Source organism: Macrotis lagotis, chromosome X, assembly GCF_037893015.1.
Source record: "Macrotis lagotis isolate mMagLag1 chromosome X, bilby.v1.9.chrom.fasta, whole genome shotgun sequence".
Taxonomy (NCBI): Eukaryota; Metazoa; Chordata; class Mammalia; order Peramelemorphia; family Peramelidae; genus Macrotis; species Macrotis lagotis.
The window spans coordinates 672,671,885-672,689,686 of NC_133666.1; the positions used below are offsets into that span (position 1 = coordinate 672,671,885).

At 41.3% G+C, this 17,802-nt stretch overlaps 1 protein-coding gene across 1 annotated transcript in view; it reads left to right on the forward strand.

Annotated features, from left to right (window-relative positions):
• MAPKAPK5 (MAPK activated protein kinase 5) overlaps positions 1-17,135 on the forward strand; it is a 70,236-nt gene extending 53,101 nt beyond the window's left edge. The window contains exon 15 of the mRNA XM_074205753.1: positions 3,105-17,135. The gene's annotated coding sequence lies outside the window, so the exon portion shown is untranslated. The remainder of the gene's footprint in view (positions 1-3,104) is intronic.
• Positions 17,136-17,802: the final 667 nt, after the last annotated feature.

Consider the following 17,802-nt stretch of genomic DNA (forward strand, 5'->3'; position numbering starts at 1 on the left):
TGCTGAGCAGAGAAGGGTTTTGGGAAGAGGAGTGAGCAGGGTCCTTGGCTTTGGCCATAAATATGTGAAGCTCCCTCATGTATCTGTCCCAACACAATTCTACTGAATAAGAGAGGATACTGCTGGGAGGGGGGTGGTCACAATGTCTGAGGCTGAAGAAGAAAGGAAAGAATCTTTTATTACTCTGAGCCTTGTCCTTAAAGCTGGGCCACTGGGAGAAACAAAGTGGCCAGAGGAAATTCCTACAGGGATCCTACTTATTCAAGTATCATTAAAACTGCTATGATTCTGGGCAGGTTAAACAGTCAAACATTGTGAGAAACAAAAGAGAGATCAGCATGGGGGAGAGCTAGCCAGAGGTTTTATCTGACCACCTGGGATTCTCAGTGTCTGCAGGTTTCCCCTTGAGAGTTGTGATGATGGACCAGGTCCCCAATGGGATTTGGGACTAAGGTTTGGTGCTAAGAAATGTCAACTGCAAAAATCTATCTCCTGGGAAGATAGTTCTCTCCATGAATTTCTGGCAAGTACTGTGCCCTGCAGTTAGTTTGCTGCTTAGAAATTTTTATTTCAAATTTCTGAACTTAGATACTCCAAAAATAAGTATTTCCATATTTACAGTAGAATACAAAATGAGTGTTATGTATGAAACTGAATCTTCATCTCTAACCTCTTTTGAAAAAGAAAAATGTATAATATAAATTCCACATATTACTTTCAAAACTAGCCTTTTTTTCTTTTCTTCCTTCTGAACTTCTTGCTGTTCTTTTTTTGCACATTAAAGAAGTTTCAGGGGCCTCTTTTTAACAAGGCAGAACTCTTGCTATCCCCACATGCCTCCCTCCTAACTGCATCTCATTCAGAACTAAGAAGAAAAAGAACAGTTAAATAGAGGCAGACGAGACTTGACCCCACACCAAAGCCTTGTCCAAAAATGTCTATCACCTTTATCAGGAGGTAAAGAACAGCAGCCCTCCTAAGTCCTCTGTGTTGATGGGGGTCCTTAAGTCTTCTGAGCTGTTTGTTCTTCCCTGATTTGTTCCAGCTCGACTCTTACCTTACAAAAGAAAACTGAACACGGCCACATAATCTGGAGCTTACCCTCTAGTTCCAATATGTTTGGACAAGACATCACTTGAAATATATGTTTAAACTGTGATTTTCAGAGAGTCCAATGATTGATTCTTTATTATATTTCTTATTTGACCTATTTTCCAGGTCAGTTTTTTTAATCAGATGTCTTAATATTTTCTTCTGTTTTTTAAATGCTTAAATTTTATTCTATTATTTCTTAGGGTTTCATGGAATGATTGATTTCTGTTTAGCCTGTTCTGATTTTCAAGGATTCTGTTTATCGATAAAGTTTGCCTGAATGTTAGCTATTTTCCCTTGTAATCCTTTCTTGAGAGCTTTTTTTTTGACTCATTTCCATCTCTTGCTTTATTTTATATTCATACTAATTTTTTTCCTTTGACACTTTAAAAGTTTTACAGTTTTTGGGAAGTCTTTCTTTTTCTAGGCTAGATTTTTAGGCACATTTAGCATTACTATAATTTTTTACATTGCTCAGTGTCTCTTTTGGTTTACTCATCTCTAGCCTAGTTCCCGAATTGGGGATTTGTTCCAATGCCGGACTTTGACTCCTTCTGAGCTGGGATGATCAAGCCTGCTTCATTTTATACTGTTACCTTGGTTGACCTTCCTTCCTAGGCCCAGCCTTTCCCCTCATCTTTTAGATTTAGAACTCTGAATCTCTGTGGTTTCTCAAGACAGTTCTAGGGACCTTCAGAGCTTCTGCTCTCTGGGCTCCTGAAGTTCTTGTTTTTCTTCAAGACACTCTCTTTGTCCAGATACAGAGGCTTCCAGGCTCCATTACTTCCAGAACCAAATACAAAACCCTGTTTGATTTCCAAAGTCCTTCATCATCTAGCCTTCCTCCCTACCCCCTCCTTTCCCACTACCCCTTACTCCCCATGACAGTCCTCAGGCTGGAAACTGTGATTTTCCTCTCTCCTCATCCCCACCTCTGGCTTCTTTCAGTATCAATGACAAAAATATATAGAAAACTTTTCCTAACCCTCTTAACTTTAGTGCCTTCCCTCTTAATCCATTTGCCCTATATGTAGCTTGTTTGTCTATATTTGTTTGTTGCCTCTCTCTCCCATTCGATTGTAAGCTTGAGGGCAGGGATTATTTCATTTTCCTTTGTATCCTGGCACAAAGTAGGTGTTTCACAAATGCTTATTGCTTGACTGCCAGTTAACATGTTTCTTTGACCTCTTTCCTGGTTGTGCTGGGAGATTGGTCTTGTTTACTTGTGCTGGCATTAGCTGTACTGTCAACCTCCCTTCCTATTGCCTGGGGACCTGACTCACTTTTTCTGTAGTTCTGGGATAGAAGAAGCCCTTTACTTAAGTGTTACAATCATTTTTCAGTCTTAAAAAATTTCAGTTTTCAAGAATAGGTATATGGAAGCTAGGGGTTTGCTTCTGTTCAGGTAGCCATCTTGGCCAGAAGTCCAGTAATTGCTTCTGTGGAGCACTCATCCCTAGTGATTAACTTCCTGAGAAAAGAAAGATTTAATAGGAAAAGTGGTCTACCTTGTGCTTATGAAAAGCAAGAGACAGGTATTTAACCTGAAGCTAAAAAGAGAATGGTTTATTAAAAACTTTTCTATTTGCCCCTACACAATGGCATTCTAGTCCTGGACATACCTTTTTTGAAATCCCAAATGACACTATGACTATGATAGATTTATAGAAGGTGAGATGGGTCCCTCCTATCTGAGCACCTGCTCCAGCCTCAAATACAATAGTCTATTCATTGTTACCTCAAGGGAGTCTAGACATATTGCATATTATGTGGATGAAAGCCCACTTAACCCCTGAAGGGTCACTGCAGAAGAGAAACAAAAACTTAGAACCAGAGTGCAAAATCTAAAAACGACGTGGAGATATCTCAAAATGAGATCTTGTATCCCAAATAATCATGCTTCAAAAGTATGTGGAACTGTTTGTTATTGAAAATTGATAGTTCCAGATGTGAATTAGCAACATGGTCAAAATAGTGCAGATAATGACAGGTGTCCTTACATATATCAATAGGGTATCATGGTAGCAAGTAGTCAAGATGGCTTTGGAGATGTGGACCAAAAGAAGACTGCATTGCACTTAGAGGTAATCCTTTGTACTTTTCACCACTAGTGAGACTAAGAGCAGATTATGATAATGACTACCTCATTTTGGGGCATGATCCTGGAACATTTGTAAATCTTTGGCGATGCCTCCATTCAAATGCTTCTCTCATGAAGTTACCCTTCAGTTTGCAAACTCACAGTTCAATGTGAGCTGGGCACAAAGCACAAAGCAATGCCACTGGGTTTCCCTGAGTCTAGACCAGTCTTCTGCATTATGCTTGGGCTCATTCTCTTGGAGGTTAGCTTTAGTCTCTAGTTCAAACTCTTTCTGTGAACTTCTGCCTCCCCACAAAGGATCTTGCCCTTAACACCAACCATACCCAGTCAAGAATGGAGGTTTAAGAAATCCTTCTCTGGAGTTACCTGGTTGGTTCTTGTCCTTAGTTATCAAAGAAGACCAAAATGACATCATGCATGTTTGAGACAGATTATAGCTTGTCCGACTGTGGCTGATTAGACCAATACGAGCTTAGAATGCTCTACCACAGCTTGGGCACATATAGTCCATGTGAATGCCTGGGTTGGCTGCTCTAAACTTACTGTCACATTTCTTACTGTTACACTGCTCTAAACTTATGTCATTTCTTTTGAGCAGCTTTCATTCTGCCTTCCTCATAGAACACAACCCCCTCACTGATGATGGCGTGCCATGTTGGGCAGTCCTGTGCCAGTGTCTCCCATGCTACAGCATGATCAATTCTAAAGTTCTTCAGAGAGACCTTCATGGTCTCCATGGTCACCAATATTGCTTCTTCTGACCCCCTTGTGAGCACTTGTCCTGTGTGAGTTCTCCATGGAATAGTCTTTTTGGCAAATATAATTCTGACATTATAACAATGTGCCCAGCCCATTATGGTTGCAGTCTCTTAGTAACATTGGAATGCTGGGCAGTTTAGCTCAGTGTCTGGTATCTTCTGCCTGGTGATCTTCAGAATCTTCCTAAGACAATTCAAATGGAAGTGATTCAGTTTCCTGACATGGTGCTGGTAGATTGTCCAGGTTTCACAAGCATATAGCAATGAGGTCAGTGCAGCAGCTCTGTAGACCTTGTTTGGTGCTCAGTCTAATACCTTTTCTCTCCCATATTTTTTTTTTTAGGTTTTTGCAAGGCAAATGGGGTTAAGTGGCTTGCCCAAGGCCACACAGCTAGGTAATTATTAAGTGTCTGAGACCGAATTTGAACCCAGGTACTCTTGACTCCAAGGCCGGTGCTTTATCCACTACGCCACCTAGCCGTCCCTCTCCCATATTTTCTTTTGGAGCTTCCCAAACACTGAGCTAGCTCATTGTCAATTTGTACCTCCCTGGAAAGGACACTGCCAAGGTAAGTGAATCTGTCTACAGTACTCAAAATTTCTCCATTTTCCATAATCAATTTTGCACATTTAGATGGTGTGGTGCAGACTAATGGAGTACCTGTTTTCTTGGTGTTAATTATCTTTACATTGTTGCATCTCAGCTTCAGAGGCTGCATTGAGTGCATAATTATCTGCAAACATAAGATCATGCATCAACCCTCCCTCTACTTTGGACTTGGCTTTTAACATTTTCAAGTTGAAGAATTTGCCATCAGTGCAGTACCTAACCTTGATGCTGTGTTTGTCTTCAGTGAAGGCATTTGAAAACATGACTGAAAACATTATGCTTAAAAGCAAGGGCACAAGGTCTTGTCCTTGTTTTATTCCATTGGTGACTGGGAAATATCAAGAGCTTCGTCCACCATCCAGAACCTGGGCAAGCACACCATCATGAGATTAATGTATAATAATTTATGAACTTCTCCAGTCAACCAAATTTTGACATAATTTTCCATAAACACTCACAACTGATGGTATCAAAACCTTTTGTCAGATCCACAAGCATATACAGATCTCTGTTCTGTTCCTAGCAATTTTCCTGGAGTTGTCGGGCAGCAAACACCATATCGACTGTTCCTCTATGTTTTCTGAAACCACACTGGCTCTTGGGGAGGTAACCATCTTCCAGGTGAAGGATCGGCCTATTGAGAAGGACTCTAGCAAGAATCTTACCAGCAATGACTAAAAGAGAAATACCTCTGTAATTGTCACAAGACAATCTATTCCTTTTACCTTTATAGAGATGGACAATGGAAGCATACTTGAATTCTTGGGCGATAACTTCTTTGTGCCATATAATCTGGAAAAGTTCAGTCAGTTCTTGGATGAGCAATGAACTTCCCCACCTTGTAGATCTTAACTAGAATAGAATCAGCACCAGGTGCTTTGCCACATGAAAAGAGCCTAATGGCATTCAAAACCTTTTCTTCACTTGGAACTTCAGCTAGGGACTGGTTGACTTCAACTTGAGGTAAATGGTCAGTGGCTTCTGCATTGATTTTTGATGGTCTGTTAAGAATACTACAGAAGTGTTCAGTCCATCTCTAGAATCATATCTCTGTAGTTAATCAATGTGGAACCATCAGCACTTTGGCCCATAAATAACCTTCAGGGCATCATAAAAGAACTTCGATTTGTTACTCTGTATAAAACTGAATTTCATCTGCCTTCTCACTAAGCCAAGAGGCTGCATCTCTCTAAGTTTTACTTGTAGTATACTTTTGATGAAATCAATTGCCTTTTTAGAAATGAATAAACTATCCTACTAGTAAATCCTGTGGCATTCTCATTTTCATTTAGCAGCTTCTGTATTTCTGTATTTCCCCATCATTTTTATCAAACCAGTCTTGATGTTTGTGAGTGTTCTGAGCTGAGCAAATGCAGTGCTTGTACAGCAGATCTCTGAAAGCTACCCATTCTTTTTCTGCTGCACTGTTGTCAATGGTGTGTTGGCTCAGTTTTCCTCCAAGTTAGCAACAAACTGTTCCCACTCAGAGAGTGGTAACAATCTGTTGACATTAATTCTTCTATCATTTTTCCTTGGGGTTGCCACTTTGGTCAAATGTGAATATTTTGCTTGGAGAGGATGAGTCTGTGATGAGTCTAGCACTTTGCACTACACATTGCCTTTATAATTCTCACATCCTGACTCATCTCCACAGTCACATAGTCTATGGGATGCCAGTGCATCCAAGAAGTTTTATTGCATTTATGGAAGACAGTGTTTGTGATGAGGTCATGATATGCATAAGTGTAATAGGGGACCATTGCTGTTGCTATTTCCAATTCCGTTCCTCCCAGACTCCCTGTCATGTCTGGTCATTCAAGACTACTCTAGCATTAAAAATCACTCAGAATTATAAAACATTCTTTTTGGTACATTGATAATAAGGGTCTCCAGATCTTTATAAAATTTTTCTTTCACTTCATCAGGGTTCGTCATGGTGGGAGCATAAAGCACTGATGATGGTGGCATGGCATTTTCCTGTAAGTGGCAATCTCATTGTCATGAGCCTGTCCATTCACTCCTTTTGGTAGGCATTCAAGCTTGTTGTATAGATTAGTTTTTGTTTGTTTTGGTTTTGGTTTTTGCTAGGCAATGGGGTTAAGTGACTTAACCAAGGTCACACAGCTTGGTAATTAAGTGTCTGAGGCCAGATTTGAACTCAGGTACTCCTGACTCCAGGGCTGGTGCTCTATCCACTGTGCCACCTAGCTGCCCCTATAGATTAGTTTTGATTGCAAAACCTACCCCAGCTTCACTGCTCCCTTTCACTGCAGCCACTCTGGAAAAACAGGTATCCAGCTCCGATTTCAGTAAGTTGGCCTTCATTTGCCAACCTTGTTTCACACAGGACTGTTATTTGGATAAATATCTGCTGAGTTCTTTTGCAACAAGAGTTGTTTGTCTTTCAGGTCTATTGAATCTTTTGTTGACTATGAGTGTGTTCACGCTCTATGCACCAATGATGGTGAGTGGAATCTTGTTTGAAGTAGTTGTTTTAGATTTTTTTGTGTCTTGATTGAACTGTGAGATCCTTGTCTGCCATGGTAATCAGGCCAGGGTGAGGTAAGCAGACAATTTTTAGGGCACCTTTTCTAGCCTCTTCCTCAAATTATTGCATTTAGGTAAATGGAAGACAGTGTATGTGATGAGAAGGTCATGAGATGCACAAGTCTTCAGTAGTAGGTGAACGTTGCAGTTGCTGTTTCCAATTCCATTCCTCCCAAGGACTCTAGGAGGCTGCCACTCCCCCCTGCTGCTTTTAGACCCCATGACCTCTGGACCACCTGTTTTCAGGATTGTGACTACAATTCCCAATGTATCTGCACCTGCTACTTCATCACTTTCCTGACACCACAGGACTTTGAGAAATGGTAGAGTGATAAGGGTGATGTCTTTTGATGCATACATAAATTGGATTTAAGTGAGGTAGAGTTGCATGAAATCATCAACCTCTCTCTTCCAAAGTCCTCATGATCAGTGGCAAGACAGAGTCAAGACAACTGGGAAATGACTCTAGATACAGTGGATGACCTTGGTGTCTGGTCTAAGTGCTCCCCAGCATCTACTTCAGCTGGCTTCTTGGCCGTTGGAATGAAGTTTTCTCATCTGCCCATTCTGCCAGTGGAAGACTACACATTCTTGGAGTAGACAACTCCACAACTCACTGATGAGTTTGAGACTCCCCTCAAACTGGTTTAGCCTGCCTGCCAAAATATTTTCATGGAGTGTGACCATTGTGCATGCTACACCTTGGAGCCACAGGTGAGAGATATGTGGCTGTGGCTCGGGTGGACATCCAAAGGTGGAAAGCAGTCTTGAAAAGGGTTCAGCAGCCACAACAGAGATTCTAGTCTTCCTTGAACACACCCTACACAAGTAAAAGAAAAGAAGGTGAGAAGATTGCAATTAACAGGTTTGTGACAAGGATCACTGTTACTTCTCTTTATTTGCAAATGAGGAAAAACTCAGACTGCATTTGGACCCTGCTGCAGAAAGTGTAGACAGAATAGCTATGCCCTGGCCCTCTGGATGGAGGAGTATGATCTCCTTAAGGGTCCCAGTGGCACCTACAGCAAGATGGTGACTGCTGCCAGTGGTGATGTAGGAGTCCAGTGAACCTGCATGTCTTTTGGCAAAAAGGGAATGGACCTTATTGTGAGGTTAAGTGCAAAGATTTGCCCATGCTCTAGACTCCCATTACAAAAGAAATGTTCATATTTATACATACTCTATACATATATGTATGTGTTTATATACACATGCATTTGTGTGTGTGTGTGTGTGTGTGTGTGCATGTAGTTCATGGACCCCAAGTTAACCCTTTTCTTAGAGTAGTTAGAGATAGTTTTAGAATCTCTGAATGTGCCAAAAGTTATGTGACCTCTACTCTGTTGAAGCAAACCGCTGTGGGAACTGTTACCTTAATTCTAAACCTGTGCTCAGTCTCAACCTGTATTGTATTTCTTGTTTGATGTTACTACAAATTCAGTTCCTCAGCCATAAAATGGGTATAATAATAGCATCTGCCTCCCAAAGTTACTGTGAGACTTAAATAAGATAATATTTGCAAAGCACTCAGCACATGAAAGTAAATACTTAATAGATGTTTGTTTTTCCTTCAAATTTCATCTTAATTGATTCAGCTCACATGTAACATTGCTACTCCAAACCCTTAATTCTTTCATTCCCAAAATGATGCTAGGTCGTATTACTCTAAGCTGAAGGATTAAAGTATAAGAAGTATGATAACCTACACATTTCTACAGATGTTTCAAGTTGACCAAGCCTTGAGGTTTCATGCCAAGAAGAAGGATTGGAGCAGGACTCAAATCCTCATCTTTTGACTCCAAGCCCTAGCCTATTTCCACTGATCCATGCAACCTAAATGATTTCTATCTTTGTTTCTGGCCTAAATTGATCTACATACCAAAATTATTTTTTTTGAGGGGGCTATCCATACCTATGTCTTTATTGGCAAAGGAAAATATTACCAATGCAAATGAGCAACTATCTTTCATAGTTTTAGAAAGCTGCCTTTGAGCACTTAGAGATGTAGTGACTTGTTTAGGGTCATAGCCATTAGATGTCTTCCTACCTTTGAGACTGGACCTCTGCCTAGGATTCCATACTGCCTCTAATGTCAAAACTATCATTCTGTAAATAAATGTAAATTGGTCCATTTTGTAAAAACAATTGAGGTCTGGAAAGGACCTGAGAAACCATCTAGAATAACCACTTTCATATTTGACAGGTGAGGAAACTGAGTCACAGAAAAACTAACAGACTTGCCCTAAATCAGAGAGCTAATCAAGGTGAGATATGACCTAAGTACTCTGAACTCAAAGCTTCTTTTTTCCTGTACTATACTGATTATAGATATGTAGTACATTAAACAATAGAAATGAAAGCACAGGCCATATCATACTAATATAATGACTAACCTTCCCAGAATTACTAGTTAGCAAAGGAGAATCTTTAGTTTTAGGATTAAAATAGAATATTTGAACATTGGATAGACCTCAGAGACTCAAATAGGGTTCTACTTGATGGTCCATGAGCTGGGCCATAACCTGGGTATGAGACATGACCACGTGACTTGCATCTGTCCTGACCAACCCTCCTGCATCATGCTTGAAACTATCAGCTTTGAGAGTAGTTTCAGCAGCTGTAGTTTGGAAGATTTCTATGAATTCCTGCAACACCACAAAGGGACCTGCCTCTATGACAAGCCAGTGCCCAGGGGAATGGTCAGGAAGCCCTTCTGCAGGGACCACATAGTAGACAGAAGGAGGTAGGAGTGTGACTGTGGTGGTCATCGTGAGTGTGCAAAGGACCAGTGCCGCCTGCCCTCTTACCAGATGAGACAGGGCTCAGACTGTGCTTTTGGACCCTGCCTCAGAAAGTGCAAGTTTCTGAAGGCAGCCACCCTCTGTCCCAGTGTGGATGAGTGTGACTTCCCTGAATACTGTAATGGCACCTCCATGTGGTGCCAGCCCGACACCTACAAGCAAGATGGCTCCCAGGGCAGTGTAGGAGCTTGGAGAGTCAGTGTTTGGAGGTGTTTGGGCCACCCAGCCAAACTGTTACCATCATCTGAACACTCAGGGAGACAGGTTTGGGAACTGGCAGTGGTGAGAAAGGGTTACACAAGGTGTTAGTCAAATGTGAGCCAAAAGGTGTCTTGCATGGGAGACTGCTGTGTGAGGACATTCCCAGGTTGCTCCACATGAAGAACCACCATACTCTCATCCAGATTCCCCTCAAAGACACATGGTGCTAGGGGATAGACCTCTTTGAAGAAGAGGATCTCCCTGATGGAGGGGCTGTGAAGGCTGGCACCTTGTGTGGCCCCCAGAAGATCTCAGCCACATGTGCTCTGATGTGCAAGTGCTGGAATTTGATTGCAGGCAGAGACCATGTGTCATGGCAGAGGAGTCTGCAACAACCTCAGGCATTGTCACTATGATGATGGCTATGCCTCTCCCACATGTGATTCCAAGGGCTTTGGGGGCATTGTGGAAAGTGGTCCCCTCCTGTAGATCAGAACCCTTTCTCCTAAACTGCTTTTCTTATATCAATAGCCCTAAATGGCCCCTATTCTGCTTGCTTACAACCTATCTGATAGCCTTCAGGGTCCTTCTTTCATCAGAGATCAAGGACCTTACTCGCTTCATTCTCAATCTTTTGATAACCCCCTTTTGAAGTTAGAAACCTCTGTTGGCCCCCCCTACAGAGGATCACCAATTAAACAGTACCCAGGAAGTTGAAAAGCTATATTTGTCCTTTTTTTGAGATCTCATTGATAATCCTCTGTTTTGTAATATTAATGTGCTGCCTACTCTCTGTTGTTTAGACAGAACAGTAGGGAGGTGGAAGAGGAGGTTCAAGAAGAAATTTTGGCTGTCCTGTTCAAATCAGAACCAGTGGCAGAAGAGGATGAAAAGAGGAGGAGAAGGAAGGAGAGGAAGAGGAGGGAGAAGATGATGAAGTGGAGGAAGTAAAATATTTTGGGGAAGAGGAGGAAGAAGAGAAGAAAGATCAGAAGAAAAAGGAATAGAGAAAAAGGATGAAGTATAGAACAATAGAAGAAAAAGGAGAGAGTGCCTAGAAGATGGGAAGAAATGATGTAAACAGATGAGTATATTTTGAAATGCAAGCCCTCAGTGAGGATGGGTGGTGGCCTTGGTTTGATGGCAATCACTGGATCTCTAAAGCTCAAAGAACGGATAGGTCCAGACCATCTGGTTAAGTAGAAATGGGAATTTTCAAACCACATCTCCCCCCCTGCCTTTTTTTCCTGAAACAGTGCAGGTTTGAATAAAAGAATATTCTAAGGTCTGTCCAAAAGGTGATCTATGTCTATCTCTTCAGGCTGTCAAAAACCATGGGGTAGGTAGAGGTCAGGTCACCTCAGAAACAGGGAAGTGCCACCACAAGAAGGATTGTCATTGAACATATTCATCTTCACTCTCTGGACATGTAGCCAGACATGTCATTTGTCTGTTTTGTTCCTCCCAGCTTTCCAGCCATATGGATTGGAGTTTTCCCCCCCTAATATTAGGGTGAAGTGGAAGTAGTTTAGGAATATGAGGATCTGCATTGAAATTTTGGCTTTGTCATCTATGAAGTCTATGACCTTGAGCTTTTTTGGTTTATCTGGGAAATTCAGGGGAGATGGTTCTCAAAAGGTATGCCATGGCACCCAAAGGTGCTGTGAATTATTTTAGGTATGCTGCAGATTTTGGATGTTATTACAGATAAAATTAAAAAGTCAGTCTGTTAAATGTAAATGGTATTTAACCCTGTAGTATCCTGTAGACCAGTAAGTATATTCACAAAATCAAACCTGCCTGTTAAACATGCTCCTTAACTTCTGGACATATTTTTTGAATTTGAATTTGAAAAGATGTCAACAAAAATCCCCTTATTGAAGGGATACCAACCATGTCTTGTTCTCCCTTCCCTGTCACAATTCCTCATGGAAAACATACTGTGGCATGAGCAAAAAAAAATGTTCTAGAACCATTGTACTTGATGAAATCAAAGATCCCTTCTATTTTGTAAGTCTTAGTTATCTTCTGCCTCTGTGGATACTGTCCTTCCAATCCCTTTGTTTCTGTCTGCTAGAAAATCTGACTCTGCCTTGGTATTTCAGATTGGAGAGTGGGCACCAACCAATTCAATACTTTATGTACTCATTCTAATTCTCACTTAGTCATTAGATTCCTTCTCTATTTCCTTCCTTTCTATGAAGCCATAGATTGCCTGGCCTTTAATCTAGGGTGAAAACACAGATGAAGAGATCAGGAGCATTTTGCTGGATAACTCTGGAAGAAGCAGGTAAAGGATTATCAGTGGGGTAAGACTTAGAAATTGAGGGACTTTTCCATATGTAGCACCCAGGTACTTTGAATACATGGCACCACTGAAAAACTGATCCCAGATTGGAGGCACTCAGTGGATCAACAACCACTCAATTGTAGTTCACCAGATTCAACTGATAGGTTTACTTTTTTTTTTTAGGTTTCTTTTGCAAGGCAAGTGGGGTTAAGTGGCTTGCCCAAGGCCACACAGCTAGGTAATTATTAAGTGTCTGGGACCAGATTTGAACCCAGGTACTCCTGACTCCAGGGCCGGTGCTTTATCCGGTGCTTTATCTATTGCACCACCTAGCCGCCCCTTGATAGGTTTACTTTTACCAGCCAGTCAGAGGACTCATTGACTAAAAACAAAATATATTTAATAAAAATAATATAGCAATTGAAGGGATAAGGAAGATTTCTCTTATCAAAAACGCATGGGTAATACTTTTTTAAAGGTTCTCATACAACTATTGAGGTGAGCTTCTGTATTCATGACCAGAAAACATATTTGAATGCATTATTTATGAAATACTTGTAGGGAGTAGAATGTGAGGAGACACTCACTAGTGTGCTTATGTGGGACATAGGTGGCAAGGGCAATTCACACCCCAAAGGGGAAAAGGCTGATTGTGCTCTGGCAAGATCAATACCCTGCTCTCTGTTGGATGCTGAGACCATATTTCTGGCTGGGCACTCAGCCAGCCCTGCTGGTACTGTGATTCTCTTGGTTTTTATCTTTTGGACTTGGAGTTCTTCAGGACTTTTCAGCTGGATGCCCAGCTTACTTAGAAAGCCTCTGCCTAACAAGAAAGTAGGAAGAAAGGCATAAAACAGGAATTTATTATCCAGGGTCAGGCACTGGACTTTACCTAATGCTCTACAGATATCTCATTTGATCCTTATAGCAACCCTTTGAGGTAGGATTCTTAGTATCCCCATTTTACAGCTAAGAAAACAGGCAAAACCAAAGTTGTGACTTGCCTAGAGTCATCCAGCTAGCAAATAGCCAAAGTAGGATTTGAACTAGAGTTTCCAGTTCCAAATCCAGTCTCTATCTACTTTGCACCTCATTGCCTAATGAATGAGCTGATAGTTCTTTAATCTCTAGTGAAGACTATGAGCCACCTTACTTAGCAAAGGACAGAACCAAAGCCAGCTAAAATGTTCCCAAGTTAAGTTTGTTCTTTTAAATGCTTCTGACTGATGCTGATTCTAAGTTTGATTCTAGATCTAACGTAGATTGGAAATTCTTTATAATTCCCATTTAATTTCTGATGGGGATCCTGTGTTCCCCCAAATCAAAAAGTAGTCATTAAGGGGTGGCTAGGTGGCACAGTAGATAGAGCACCAGCCCTGGAGACAGGAGTACCTGAGTTCAAATCCGGCTAGCTGTGTGGCCTTGGGCAAGCCACTTAACCCCATTTGCCTTGCAAAAACCTAAAAACAAAAAATGACAGACAAGCTAAAGCAAGATGAGGGTAACCTATAGGCCTCAAACCTGTCAGTGAGTTAGGAGGATGTCTACCTAAGCATGGGAAGACTTCCCCTGGTGAAATGGGCAGATGAGAACAATTTATTCCAATGGTTATGAAGGCAACTGAATGAAGCAGGTATACTTCTTCAGACACTGAAGGTGCCAAGGTCATTCACTGCATATTGGGCCATGACCTATCTTTCGGATTTTTGTCTTGCCCTTGGATTCTGGAAGAGAGAGAGAAGTCTTTGTGCAATTCTGCCTCACTTAAGTCCAATTCATATGCAAGTTAAGACATCACCCTGTGATGTCAATGGAAGGACAAACAACTACAGCTTCCTGTCTTTTGCAAGTTTTTTTTTGGATCCTGTTAGTGCTTAGAACAATGCATGAACCAGAGCAGGTATTTAATAATTGTTTACTGGATTTAAAAAAGTCTAATGATAGAGAAAATGAGAAGTTGGGATATTTGAGGAAACACTAACTTGTGTGTTGAAACACTAGTATGAGGGTAAGAGTAGGGAGAAGGAGGCACTGACTCACTAAGGAAAATGCCCTTCAGTAAATAGATATTTGGCACCAGGTGAATTGAGTGATAAATTTGGATATAACATCTCTGAAAAGATGTTAAAGGATGGTGGTAGAGGGGAAATCAGGAAGTGACAATGGGAAGCAAGGAGCAGTCTGACTCCACCATCTTGATCAAAGAGTTAGACATACTATATATGTGTAGCCAGTACTGGAAAGGTGACTGCCCAAAGGTGGTCTTAGTGAGTCAAAAAATGGAAGGGATGAGAATTGAAAGGATTTGAGATGTGAGAAAGTTTGTTAATTATGGTATAGTATAAGAAGTTGACAGATCTAGACTGGAACATGATGGGAATAAGATCGAGGTGGATGGGAATGAAGAAGCAGACATCTTGGGTTGGGAAGAGTCTTGAACTTTTTTTTGGTGACCAGGGATTCAGTATCACTGAAATGGGGACAGGAAGATGGGGTGGGAATGTCCTAACAAGTGGAGAATGAGTCAAGGTAGAGGATCAATGGATTGGGGAGAGGTGTGCCTAGAAAAGTCAGTGAAGAGAAGGCTTGTCCCTCTGTGACACCGTAGTGTTTGTCCTTCATTCTCAAAGAAGACCATGACATCAGAACAAGCACATGAATTGGATTTGAGTGAGGGAGGTTTTGCTAGGTTACTAACCTCCCTTTCTCCTCCAGAGCCATCTGGGTCCAATGGCCAAATAGGAATCAAGATGACTGGAGATCGTCCTGGATGTGAGAGAATAGGGTTAAGTAACTTGCCCAAGGTCACACAGCTAGTGAGTGTCTGACATCAGGTATAAACTCTTATCCTGTGGGATCCTCTTCATGAGCAGCAGAATATATAATCTGGAGTATTTGGAAGCCTATGTGAGAGGTACATAGTGGTGGATGGGGCATGTAAGTTAAAGTGAGGAGGAGCAAAACTAAATCAAAAAGCTCTCAACTAGCCCATACAGCTCAGGAGTAGAGAAAGAAAAAGTCCTTTTCTCTAGTTTTTCCTTAGATTTCTTGTTTATTATCGGTTTGGGTTTTTCTTAAGTGGTCTGTGCAGCTCTGCCATTTGCCTCTCCGTCTCCTTGCTGTCTTGACAAGAAACCTGGTTGGGTGGCTCCTTAGTGCATTGAGCACCAGGCCTGAAGTCAGGAAGACTTTCAATCCTGAGTTCAAATCCAGCCTCAGACACTTACTAGCTAGGTGACCCTGCTTGCCTTGGTTTCCTCATCTATAAAATGAACAAAATGGCAAACCACTCCAAATATCTCTGCCAAGAAAACCCCAAATGATGTCATAGAGTTGCACCCAACTGAAAAACAACTCAAGATTGCTCCTTCCATTTTTCTTCTTTTTCTGATTTCCAACAAATCAATTCAATATTAGTGAATGTTATTTTATTGTAAAGTATTTGTTATGTATTAGGCACCATGCTAAGAACTTTACAAATATTGTCTTATTTGATCCTCACAACATTGTAAAGTAGATGCTATTAAAATCCCCATTTTACAGTTGAGGAAACTAAGGTCAGATGATTTGACCAGAAATCACACAGTTAGTACATGACTGAGACAAGATTAGAATTCAGGTCTTCTTGACTCAAGACCCAGTACTACTGTGCCAACTAGCTGCAAAGGACTTGATAAGACCCTCCAAACTAAATAGACATATTTTGCTATTTGGTGACTTCATTGCAAATGTGAGTTTCCCTCTCCCTCACCCAAGTTTTTTTTGTTTGTTTTTTTCCTATATGCATGTAGGAATTGGGATCTATATTTTAAAATATTATATAACTCATCCTGTAAAGGGTTAAAGTTAAGAATGCTGGCCATGAAGTTCTCTTGAGAAAACATGAGACCCAGATGTTTGCACAGGGTCAGAATGCTCTGATAACAGCAAATATCAGTGTGCTCTGTACTCAGGGAGGAGCTCTGGTCCTTCTTTACTTAACCATTATCTTACTCCTTTGAAGTTGATAGAAAAGAGAACATCTATTATGAAAGACAAAGCCTGGGAGTAATCCTTGAGTTATACTGCTTTGCATACCTAAAAGAGGCTAATAAAGTTCAAAGAGTGGTCTCCCATGTATAAAAAAGGACTGTCTGCTTGCAAAGGCAGTGTCCTGTTAATAAAACCTGTTAAGCATCTCTCCTGCTTGAACTTTCATTATTGAATACGCTGGTCGTGTCCGTTTGGCGCCATGAAGACCTTGGAACTAAGGTAGGACCTGGCTGCCCAAAAGGAAATGTCAAAGGACTTTTCATCCTAATTGCAACAGATGACTATTTTATACAGCGTTAATTGCTATTTTGTCACAGGACTTTGAGAATAGATTTCAAGATTTTAGAAAATGCTGACTGCATTTCAATGTATTTGCTACTCCAATCTCAATTGACATTAGCAAGTTTGTAGGCAACATTGAGTTGCAATCAGATATAAAGCTCAAAGAAAAATTTATTCAGGTATCTTTATTGGACTTTTATAAGTTATACCTGCCTCAAGAAAAATATTTGGCATTTCATGAACATATCTTATTCATGACATCTCTTTTGAAGAGTACAATTATTTGTAAGCAAATTTTATCCCATATGAAGCATATAAAAATAGAACTAGAACAAAAATTTCAGATAAGCATCTTGAAAATATTCTTCACATTACTATAATATCCATTAAATCAGATATAGATGCTGTTATCAAAAAAAAACAAGACTGAGTAAAACAATTTGGCAGTCCATGACAACTTGGAAGATCCACGGGAAGGGCCTGCTACACCACAGTTAGAAAGGGCCCACATGTAGCCTGGGCTGCGCTAGAGTGAACCAGGAACAGACTGTGGGGTGCCTGGGTCCCTAGCAACAGTGGCAGTTTCCAGAGATTGCCAAGGACCTCTTGGAAGGTCAGCAGGAAAACTCTCTCCCTGAATGAGAGCGGAGCCCAGTGCAGTGCAGGCCTCAATGTAGACCCAAACCTTGGGGACCAGGAGCAGGCCTGGGGAGCCACCCAGCTGCTGCTTCCAGAACACTCAACCCAAGGACAGTAAGGGGCCAGGGGATGTAGAGATCTCTTTGCTGTCTCTGAGGCAAGATTCTTTTGCTTTGCCCATACTCAGATCCAGGTCTCAGTCTGGGTCCCCAGCCTCAGGAAAAGGAGCTGACACACAACAGAGCTTACTACCTGTAGTGGAGTGGGGGCTGTCCTCATAGTTCTAGAACAGAAAGAAGTGCTTCTGGTCACTCATAGATAGAGCACAGGCCAGGAGAGCAGTTGTAAGACCTTATAGAGAGAACTTGCAGGTCTCTGAGGGAGGGGTGTCCCTAAAAATAGCTGTAATAACCCTCAAAAGCTTGGGATAATGCATCCTCCATCCTGGA